At 42.2% G+C, this 8,517-nt stretch overlaps 2 non-coding genes across 2 annotated transcripts; both read right to left on the bottom strand.

The window, feature by feature from the left end:
- Positions 1-201: 201 nt before the first annotated feature.
- Positions 202-307, bottom strand: LOC112082467. The gene has a single exon (XR_002897142.1). It is a non-coding gene; the product is annotated as a small nucleolar RNA R71 (small nucleolar RNA).
- A 6,879-nt stretch (positions 308-7,186) lies between these two features.
- Positions 7,187-7,292, bottom strand: LOC112082495. Its single transcript, XR_002897168.1, has one exon. It is a non-coding gene; the product is annotated as a small nucleolar RNA R71 (small nucleolar RNA).
- Between the last annotated feature and the right edge of the window lie 1,225 nt (positions 7,293-8,517).

Consider the following 8,517-nt stretch of genomic DNA (forward strand, 5'->3'; position numbering starts at 1 on the left):
TTGGACCAATTTGATAAAGTTTGTGACTTGACAAAGATAAATGGAGTATCTGAGGACAGCTTCAAGCTCATATTAATCCCCTTCAGTCTTGGTGACAAAGCACATCAATGGGAGAAGAATCTACCAAGAGGCTCCATTCAAACCTGGGAGCAATGCAAGCAGGCATTTCTGTCTAAGTTCTTCTAAACTTCCAGAACAGCAAAGCTAAGAAACCAAATCTCCAGCTTCACTCAACATAGCAATGAGAGTTTCGTGAAGCATATGAGAGATTCAGGAGCTACACTAACCAATGCCCACACCATGGGTTTAGTGAGGCTTCTCTTCTCAGCAATCTTTATAGAGGGGCTCTTCCCAAGACTAGGAACCAACTGGATACTGCATCAAATGGAAACTTTCTAGGGAAGGAGATTCATGCTGCTTTAGAGCTGGTTGAGAACTTAGCAATGAGCAATGATACATATGGAGAAGACTTTGATAGAGCCAATAGGAGTGAGAGTTAAAGCAGGGATCAAAGGTATGAGAAGGACTTTAAAACACTTGAAAGCAAGCTGGACAAGGTGTTATTGGGCACTCAAAAGCCAATGCACTTTGTAGGAGAATATGAGGAACATTCTCAATGCTTTGAGAACATCAGTGAAGAGGGACTTACTCAGGAAGAGCTAAACTATATTGGGAATCAGAGGTTCCAAAGATATCAGTATGCCAATGCCAATCAGAACCTCTCTTACAGGAATCCCAATTTAGCCAACCCACAAAACCAAGTTTACCCTACCTCTCAAGCTCCACGGCATTTTGTTCCCAAGAACAACTTTCAAGGGTCTTTTCAACCAAAGAATCAGTTTGTTCAGAATCAGGGTTACAGTCAGCATCAGCAACCACTTCAGGGTTCTGGTTTCAGTTCACAGCAGCAGCCAAAGGCACCACCAGGGTTCAGTCCACCACACTTTCAGCAGCAGGCGCCGGTTCAGCATCAGTTCCAGTCAGCACCGGTTCACCAGCAGCAACAGAATGGGCCGGACATGGTTGAGACTCTACAACAGCTGCTTCAGGGTCGAACAAATGTTTGCAAGTCAGTATGCATGTATGCAGCAAGACATCAAGGAGCTGAAACAGAATCAGGCATCGACTTCAAGAAGCCAAGGTGGCTTACCTGGTACGCCTGAACCAAACCCAAAGGAGTATGCTAAAGCCATTACATTGAGAAGTGGCAAAGAGCTACCAGGTATAGAGCAAAAAAATGTGATCATTGAGGACAATGATCAAATTGGTGGGGAGGCAGCCCCAAGGGATGGCCAAGAAGCTGAAAGATCAAAGAAAGGGAAGGACAAAGAGGTGGAAAAGCCATCAGAACCAGAAAAGCCTTATATTCCACCACCTCCCTATCAACCTAAGCTCCCATATCCAGGAAGATTCAAGAAGCAGCTTGTAGATAAAGCAAGGGCACTCTTTGATAAGACTCTTAATGAGACCCCCCTTACAATGCCTCTCATTGAAGCATTTCTGATGATGCCTAAGCTTGGAAAGTTCCTAAAAGATGCTATCTTGAACAAAACCAAAGAACTACACGGTATGGTGGTGCTTATCCATGAGTGTAGTACCATAATTCAGAGAAGTTCAGTCCCAAGGAAGCTGTCTGATCCAGGGAGCTTCACTCTCCCTTGTGCTATAGGTCCATTGATGTTTGATGGCTGCCTTAGTGACTTGGGTGCGGGTGCATCTGTCAGTTTAATGCCATTCTCTATAGCAAGAAAGCTCGGATACAGAGTGTTCAAACCTGCTAGAATCTCTCTTGTCCTAGCTGATAAGTCAGTAAGGCTTCCTGTTGGGATGCTAGAGGACTTACCAGTCAAGATAGGTGGTTTTGAAGTACCTACAGATTTTGATGTTATAGAGATGGATGAAGAACCTGTTGATCCACTGATTTTGGGCAGGCCATTCTTGGCCACAGCAGGAGCAATCATTGATGTAAGAGGTGGCATCATTGAGCTACAACTTGGTAAAGAAAAGCTGAAGTTTGATATCAAAGACATGATGAAGAAGCCCACCATAGAAGGACAATGCTTCTATGTAGAGACCATAGATCAACTAGCTGATGAGTGCTTGAGGAATTGAATACTGATGAATGATGATCCTCTTCAAGTTGCTTTAACCAAAGAACAAGGAGACCATGGGTTCTTGGTAGAGGAGAGTGAAGGGTACAAGCTGTTTTTGGACAATGCAAGAGAACTTGGTCCTGAGGCAGGGTTTTTGGAATTGGAACAAAGTGGCCATGAGGTCTTGGATATCAGCGGCTCAATCACAAGCCAAGGAGCAGTTCAGAGAGTCATGGCCGTGGGTTCTAAAGTGGAGGAGCAGGCTGGGCCGTGTAAGCAGATTGGCAACAAGGGATCTGCAACCTTGCAAGAGAGCTTCAGTGCTGATTGGGATGAGTCAAAGGCACCTCAGCTGGAACTCAAACCTCTTCCCAATGGGCTCAGGTATGCTTTCTTAGGTCTCAATGAGTCATATCCTGACATTATCAATGATATGCTGTTACAGGACCAAGAGGATAAGTTGTTAGAAGAGTTGAGGAAACATAGGAGAGCCATTGGCTACTCTTTGGATGACATAAAGGGTATCTCACCCTCCCTATGCACTCATAGGATTCACCTAGAAGAGGAATCTATGTCATCCATTGAGCACCAAAGGCGTCTCAATCCTAACTTAAAAGAGGTAGTGAAGAAAGAGATTCTCAAACTACTAGAGGCTGGGATAATATATCCAATCTCATACTCTAGATGGGTTTCACCAGTACATGTGGTGCCCAAAAAGTGGGGAATGACAGTGATAAAGAATGAGAAGGATGAGCTGATTGCTACTAGGACTATAACTGAACACATGATGTGTATAGATTATAGAAAGCTCAATGCAGCCTCTAGGAAAGACCATTTTCCTTTGCCTTTTTCTGACCAAATGCTAGAGAGGCTTACAAACCATCCCTTCTTTTGTTTTCTAGATAGTTATGATGTGTGCTGTCGTCGTGAGGGTTGTCAAGTTTTACCCTAAATGAAATCAATAGCCGCAAGTGCACAACTGATCAATTGTAGTATGTAGGGATCGAATCCACAGGGAAGGATGATCTTTTCCTGAAAAAGCCTTCGAAAGAAATATAAAGTAAGGAAGTCTAGAACCCAACGGTTTTGTGGGGGTTTTGGTGGTGTGTTTAAAATGTAAAAACGAATCTTAAAGAGAAAATACGGGAATTAAAATGATTTAATAACTAAACTTAAAAAAATGAATAAAAACGAGAAAAACGGCTAATCTAATTGCTTAAATGAAAATCGATTGAAAAGGAATGAGAATATTGAACTAAAGCTTGAAATAAAAACGGTGTGAATCTATAGGAAAGAAGGCGTTGGGGTTCAGGGAAGTTTTCTCAGGGGTACGAACGATTCAAAACATTGCTAGAGAGTAAATTTGATAAGATCTTAGCTTAAACTTTTCGAACTGGAGTCACGGACGTATGAATACGCCACTGTCGTGATCATAGACAACTATCTCTCTCAACCCTGACCAGTAGGTTTCCACTCTGGCCCTGGAAGAGAAGAGATGCATTATGTTTAAGACTCGTCCTAATTCACAAATCGCCCATAGGTAGGTTTCCACTCCTATGTTTGTTTTGCTCTCCTAAACTAGATCTGATACCTGATGAACACTTTTGTGTCACCAAGCATCTGGATCAGATTGTAGTTCATGACGCTACCCTCATGCAGTAAAAACAAATTCAGAAGAAAAAGTTCTAAGATTCAGCTCAATAGCCAATGGAATCCTCACCGAACATATAAATCCCCATCGAAAATCCCTTAATCCCAACAATAAAACTACTCAGACATAATAAACGAAATCAAAGACATAGTATTAAGAAGTAGAATAGAAACCGAAATTGAAAAAGAAAGAACAGTCTAGCCTCTAAGTTGTTTAAAGGGGTCTGCTGTTTAAAGAAAGAAAAGCTCTTGAGTCTTGAAAAGAAAAGTCTAGCCTCTAAGTAAAAGGAAAAGAAAAGAAGCCAAAAGGCTCAAGTGTTTGAAAAAGAAAAAGAAAAGAGGCTAAACAATGCTATGTGAGAAAGAGCTAATTGAAAGGTTCAGACCTCAAAGCCTGAGTTTAAAGATGAAAAGATGAGTCCCCTGGTGAGAAAAAAAAAAAGAGTGAGAGTGAAGTGAGGAGTGGGTTGTTGAGGCAATGAATGCCTTGAAAGAGGAGTAGTTAGGGTGTGATCTTCATGAGAGTAGCGTTAAGGTGAAAGACCAACTTGGGGCATTGGGTAGATGGGATTCTACTCTTGTATGCACCAGTTGCCTTTTACCCTTAGCCTTCTGTTAAAGTTTATTCCTTCTTGAGTGATCCCTTGAATGAGATCACCTTTCTCTCATAACCCTGTCCCAAGACAAGTGCGTTCACATGATTTGCATAAGCATGATCCACATGAGCTTTAATGAATGTCAAAAGGTTGGAACTATGGCTGTTTGTGAAAAGTTAATCTTGAGCTTGATTCATTTTATGATGAGTATGGCAAAAGTTTTGTGAGTAATCTTTTTTGCGCTGCATCTTAGAATTAACAACTAAAACAATGAGCCTTGAATTCCTTTAGTGATACACTCTCTCATTAAGGGATATGAACTCCCAATGCATCCAACCTCTTTCTCTCATTTGCTCTTTTTGCTTGAGGACAAGCAAAGGGCATGTGTGGGGGAGTTGATATGTTCATAATTTGCATCATTTAGGTTGTATATTTCATTCCAAATCATGTCTTATTTCATGCATTTTAAGTCTTTAGGTGTTGTTTTAGGACTTAAGGGTTTGCATTTGGTCCAAATGAGTCTTGCATGTTTTGGAGTGTTTACAGGTAATTTGGAAGCAATTTGGACCTGAAAAGATGAAGCCAGGAGAAGAAATGGTGAATGGGGCTTTAAAAATGGTTAAATCAGCGTTTTGGAGGTTCTCGGCGCTAGCCCGTACCATGGGAAGATTTTTCTCAGCTATTTTCATGTACCGCGGGTGGATTTCTGATAACACCGCATTTTGACCATTTTTATGGATCACTTTAATATCTTTTACAGGTGTTTTCACTCCATTTTCAAATGTTTTCAAAGGATTTCTATGTTTCCGGATTTTAAAAGACTTTTCAGGTAATTTGGGATAAAAAGGCACAAATTGGAACAAAAAGACTCTTTTGGATAAATGCAGACCGTCAGAACTCTCATGGAGAGACGAAGACCTTCTCACCGTCTGATCACCCTCAAAATTGGACAACTTATAGAAGAATCAACCAGCTTTCAAATGCACTTGGTTTGGAGACATTCCAACGGTTGGATCTCAAGATATTCCATTAGCCCCGGAGCCACTCGAAGACGGCCAGCAAGTCACCCGACCGCGACCAACAACCAATTTCCCGCGGTCAGAAGCCTCCCGACCGTGGCCAACCACCTAATCCCCGCGGTCACGTCACTCCCGACCGCAGCCATCAAGCTCCGAACTAAAGCCCATATTTTTGAAGCACAAAGTCATTCTCAGCCTCAATTCCGGAACCCCTAGAGACCATGGAGCATTGAAGACTATAAATACTTGTCATTTAGGTCGTTTTTAGAGAGAACCCTTCATACTTTACAGAAACCTTTTTCCTTTAGCCGTTTTTATGCGATTTTTGTAGAAGATTGTTCAAGTCCGAGTTCTTCAATAGAGAAGCTTTCTCCATCTCTTTTCTTTACTGTTTTTCATTACTTTTATTAAAACCAATGATTGATGTCGACCTCAGCCATGTCTGAGTAGATCCCGAGTTGGGCTTAGGGTTCCCGAAAGGGGCTCTCATAATTGATTAAGACATCTAGGTTTATAGATCTGGGATTTCGACTCGTTCTCTGTTTATTCTTGTTCTTATTGCATGTATGCTTGATTGATCACCTAGTATCTGATCTAGATAGTTAGTGTTGCGAAAGTTTTCATTAAGTATCAGCCCTAGAATGAAACATGCGATTTTTCCGTAGGAGTGGAAACCTACCTGCGGCGAGATCGTGAGTATTGACGAGTCTTGTGCAGCTCTTGCGTTCTCTCCCTTCCAGGGCCAGAGTGGAAACCTACTGGTCAGGGTTGCGAGAAACAGTTGGTTATGATCACGACAGTGACGTAGTCATACCGCCGTACTCTAGCTCTAGAACCCTATATATCGATATCCGTCAATCCCAATCTATCTACCCTAGTGTCAAAACCGATTATGATCCCTCACGCAGTTGACACGACATCAAGTTTCTGGCGCCGTTGCCGGGGATTTGTTTTGTTGCCTTTTGCTATTTTTCTTGTTCAAACTTCTGTTCTAGACACCTGATCTCTAGTTCTTTCTTAAAGTTTTTTCTGAAGTATCTTTCCCTTCTTTTTTTTTCTCTGAATTGCATGAATACCAGGCACAGACCTGTAGGAGACATTCCAATTCTAGACGAGATAGACAGACACCAAAGAGAACTTCGAAGACTTAGACGAACCCAACGAATGGCCAACGACGACCAGCCTGGAGATCCTATTAATCGAACATTAAATATGGACCAAGACGGGTCCGAACATGGAGAAAATGAAGGGAATGATCACAGAGGAGGAGACCATGCTTGACAAGATGGAGAGGAGGATGAGGTTCCACCAAGAAACCACCAGAACCGCGAGAGAGAAGAGCGTGAAGACCTTGATGCACCCATCAATGCAGCCGATGGTGACCACCCAGGAATGTAGCCGAATGGACGCATTAACCGCCCTGTTCAGCAAGCAAATCAACACCGAAGACAAGCCAGGAACCATCGCATAGCTGATTTTGATGCACCTACTCAAAATTTTCAGAACCGATCTGCAATTCAAGTACCATTTCTGAACCGGAATGAGTTTGAAGTCAAGCCTCAAATCATCTCATTGGTGAAGCAAAACCAATTCTATGGAGTTCCTTCTGAACACCCAATGGACCATATCGAGCTCTTTGAAGAAATCTGCAGCATGATGAGAACAAACCAAGTTCCACAAGACTATTTAAAGTGTAAGTTGTTCCCTTTTTCATTAGCAGACAAAGCTCCCCGTTGGTTGAAATCTTTGCCTGCAGGATCGATTACTAATTGGGAAGAATGTAAAACTGCTTTCCTGAACAACTTCTATACTAAGTCAAGGTCGAATCAGTTGAGAACAAAGATCTCAAACTTTCAACAAGGGCCAACTGAATTTTTCTATGAAGCCTGGGAGCGTTTTAAGGAGTATGAACGTGATTGCCCTCACCATGGATTTCATGGATCGAGCTTGCTGAGCACATTTAACCGAGGTTTGCAACCAAAATACAAACTTTCACTTTATACAGCTAGCAATGAAGATTTTGGACAAAAGACGATAGCCCAAGGAAGAGCCCTCATCGAAAATTTGGCTCAAGCCAATAGCAATGATTGTCCTGAATACGATCGATCGACGAAGCAAATCGGAACAGACAACAAGGAGATAACCGAGTTGAAGAACATGATGAGCCAGCTTCTGAAGAGCAACAACCGCCCAATCCATGCTTGTGAGACCAACAATGGCGCAGAAAATGAAGGACCTAGTGATATCGATCACATTAATCAAGCCTTTCAAGAAGAAGATGTGAACTATGTAGGAGCACTGATACCATATCAAAATCGCTCCAGCAATAGCTTCAACAACAACTTTCGGAATGCAAATTACAACAATCTCTCATACCGCAATCCAAATGTGGAGAACCCTCAAGATCAGTACTACCCACCTCTGCAAAAATCCTTCCAAAACAAGTTTCAAGGTGGACACTTCGGAGGAACAGGACCATATCAACCGCGACAGCCATATAACTACCAAGGTACGGGTTTTCACAATCAATTTGTACAACAGCAGGGAGTCACGACGAACCAGCTAGCTTCACAAATCGGTAGACTTGAACAGTCCATCCAACAGCTCCTTATGACGAACGGAAAAGCATCTAAAGACGTTAACGTGAAAGTTGACTGCATGTACAATGATCTGAACGGTAAGTTCGAATCTTTATCTTCGCACGTCAAAAAACTAGACGTGCAAGTTGCCCAAACAGCCGACTCTATGAAGAGGCAAAGTGGAGTTCTTCCAGGAAGAGTTGAAGATAACCCTAAGAGGTTTTGCAACGCCATAACCACACTGCCAGAAGAAGAGGCTAGAACCGATGGAAAGAAAGAATAAACCCCAATCTTTGTACCACTGTACAAAGATGTCGATGCCAAGCAGCCACCATTTTAAGGTACCTGAACGATCACCGTTTCAAAGGCTTACAAAAGCCTATGATCCGGGACGTTTTGTTTTCCAATGTTTCATTTCAGGAATCAAGTTTACAGACTGCCTTTGCGATTCCAGAGCCAATGTCAACATCATGTCGAAAACATTTGCCGAGAAATTGGGCATAAAAACCTTAAGGACATCGACGGTTAAGGTTATCTTTGGAGATTCATCTCAAAAGATACTGAAAGGGGCGATTCATGA

The sequence above is a fragment of the Eutrema salsugineum genome, unplaced genomic scaffold (genome assembly GCF_000478725.1).
Source record: "Eutrema salsugineum unplaced genomic scaffold, Eutsalg1_0 scaffold_1, whole genome shotgun sequence".
NCBI lineage: Eukaryota > Viridiplantae > Streptophyta > Magnoliopsida > Brassicales > Brassicaceae > Eutrema > Eutrema salsugineum.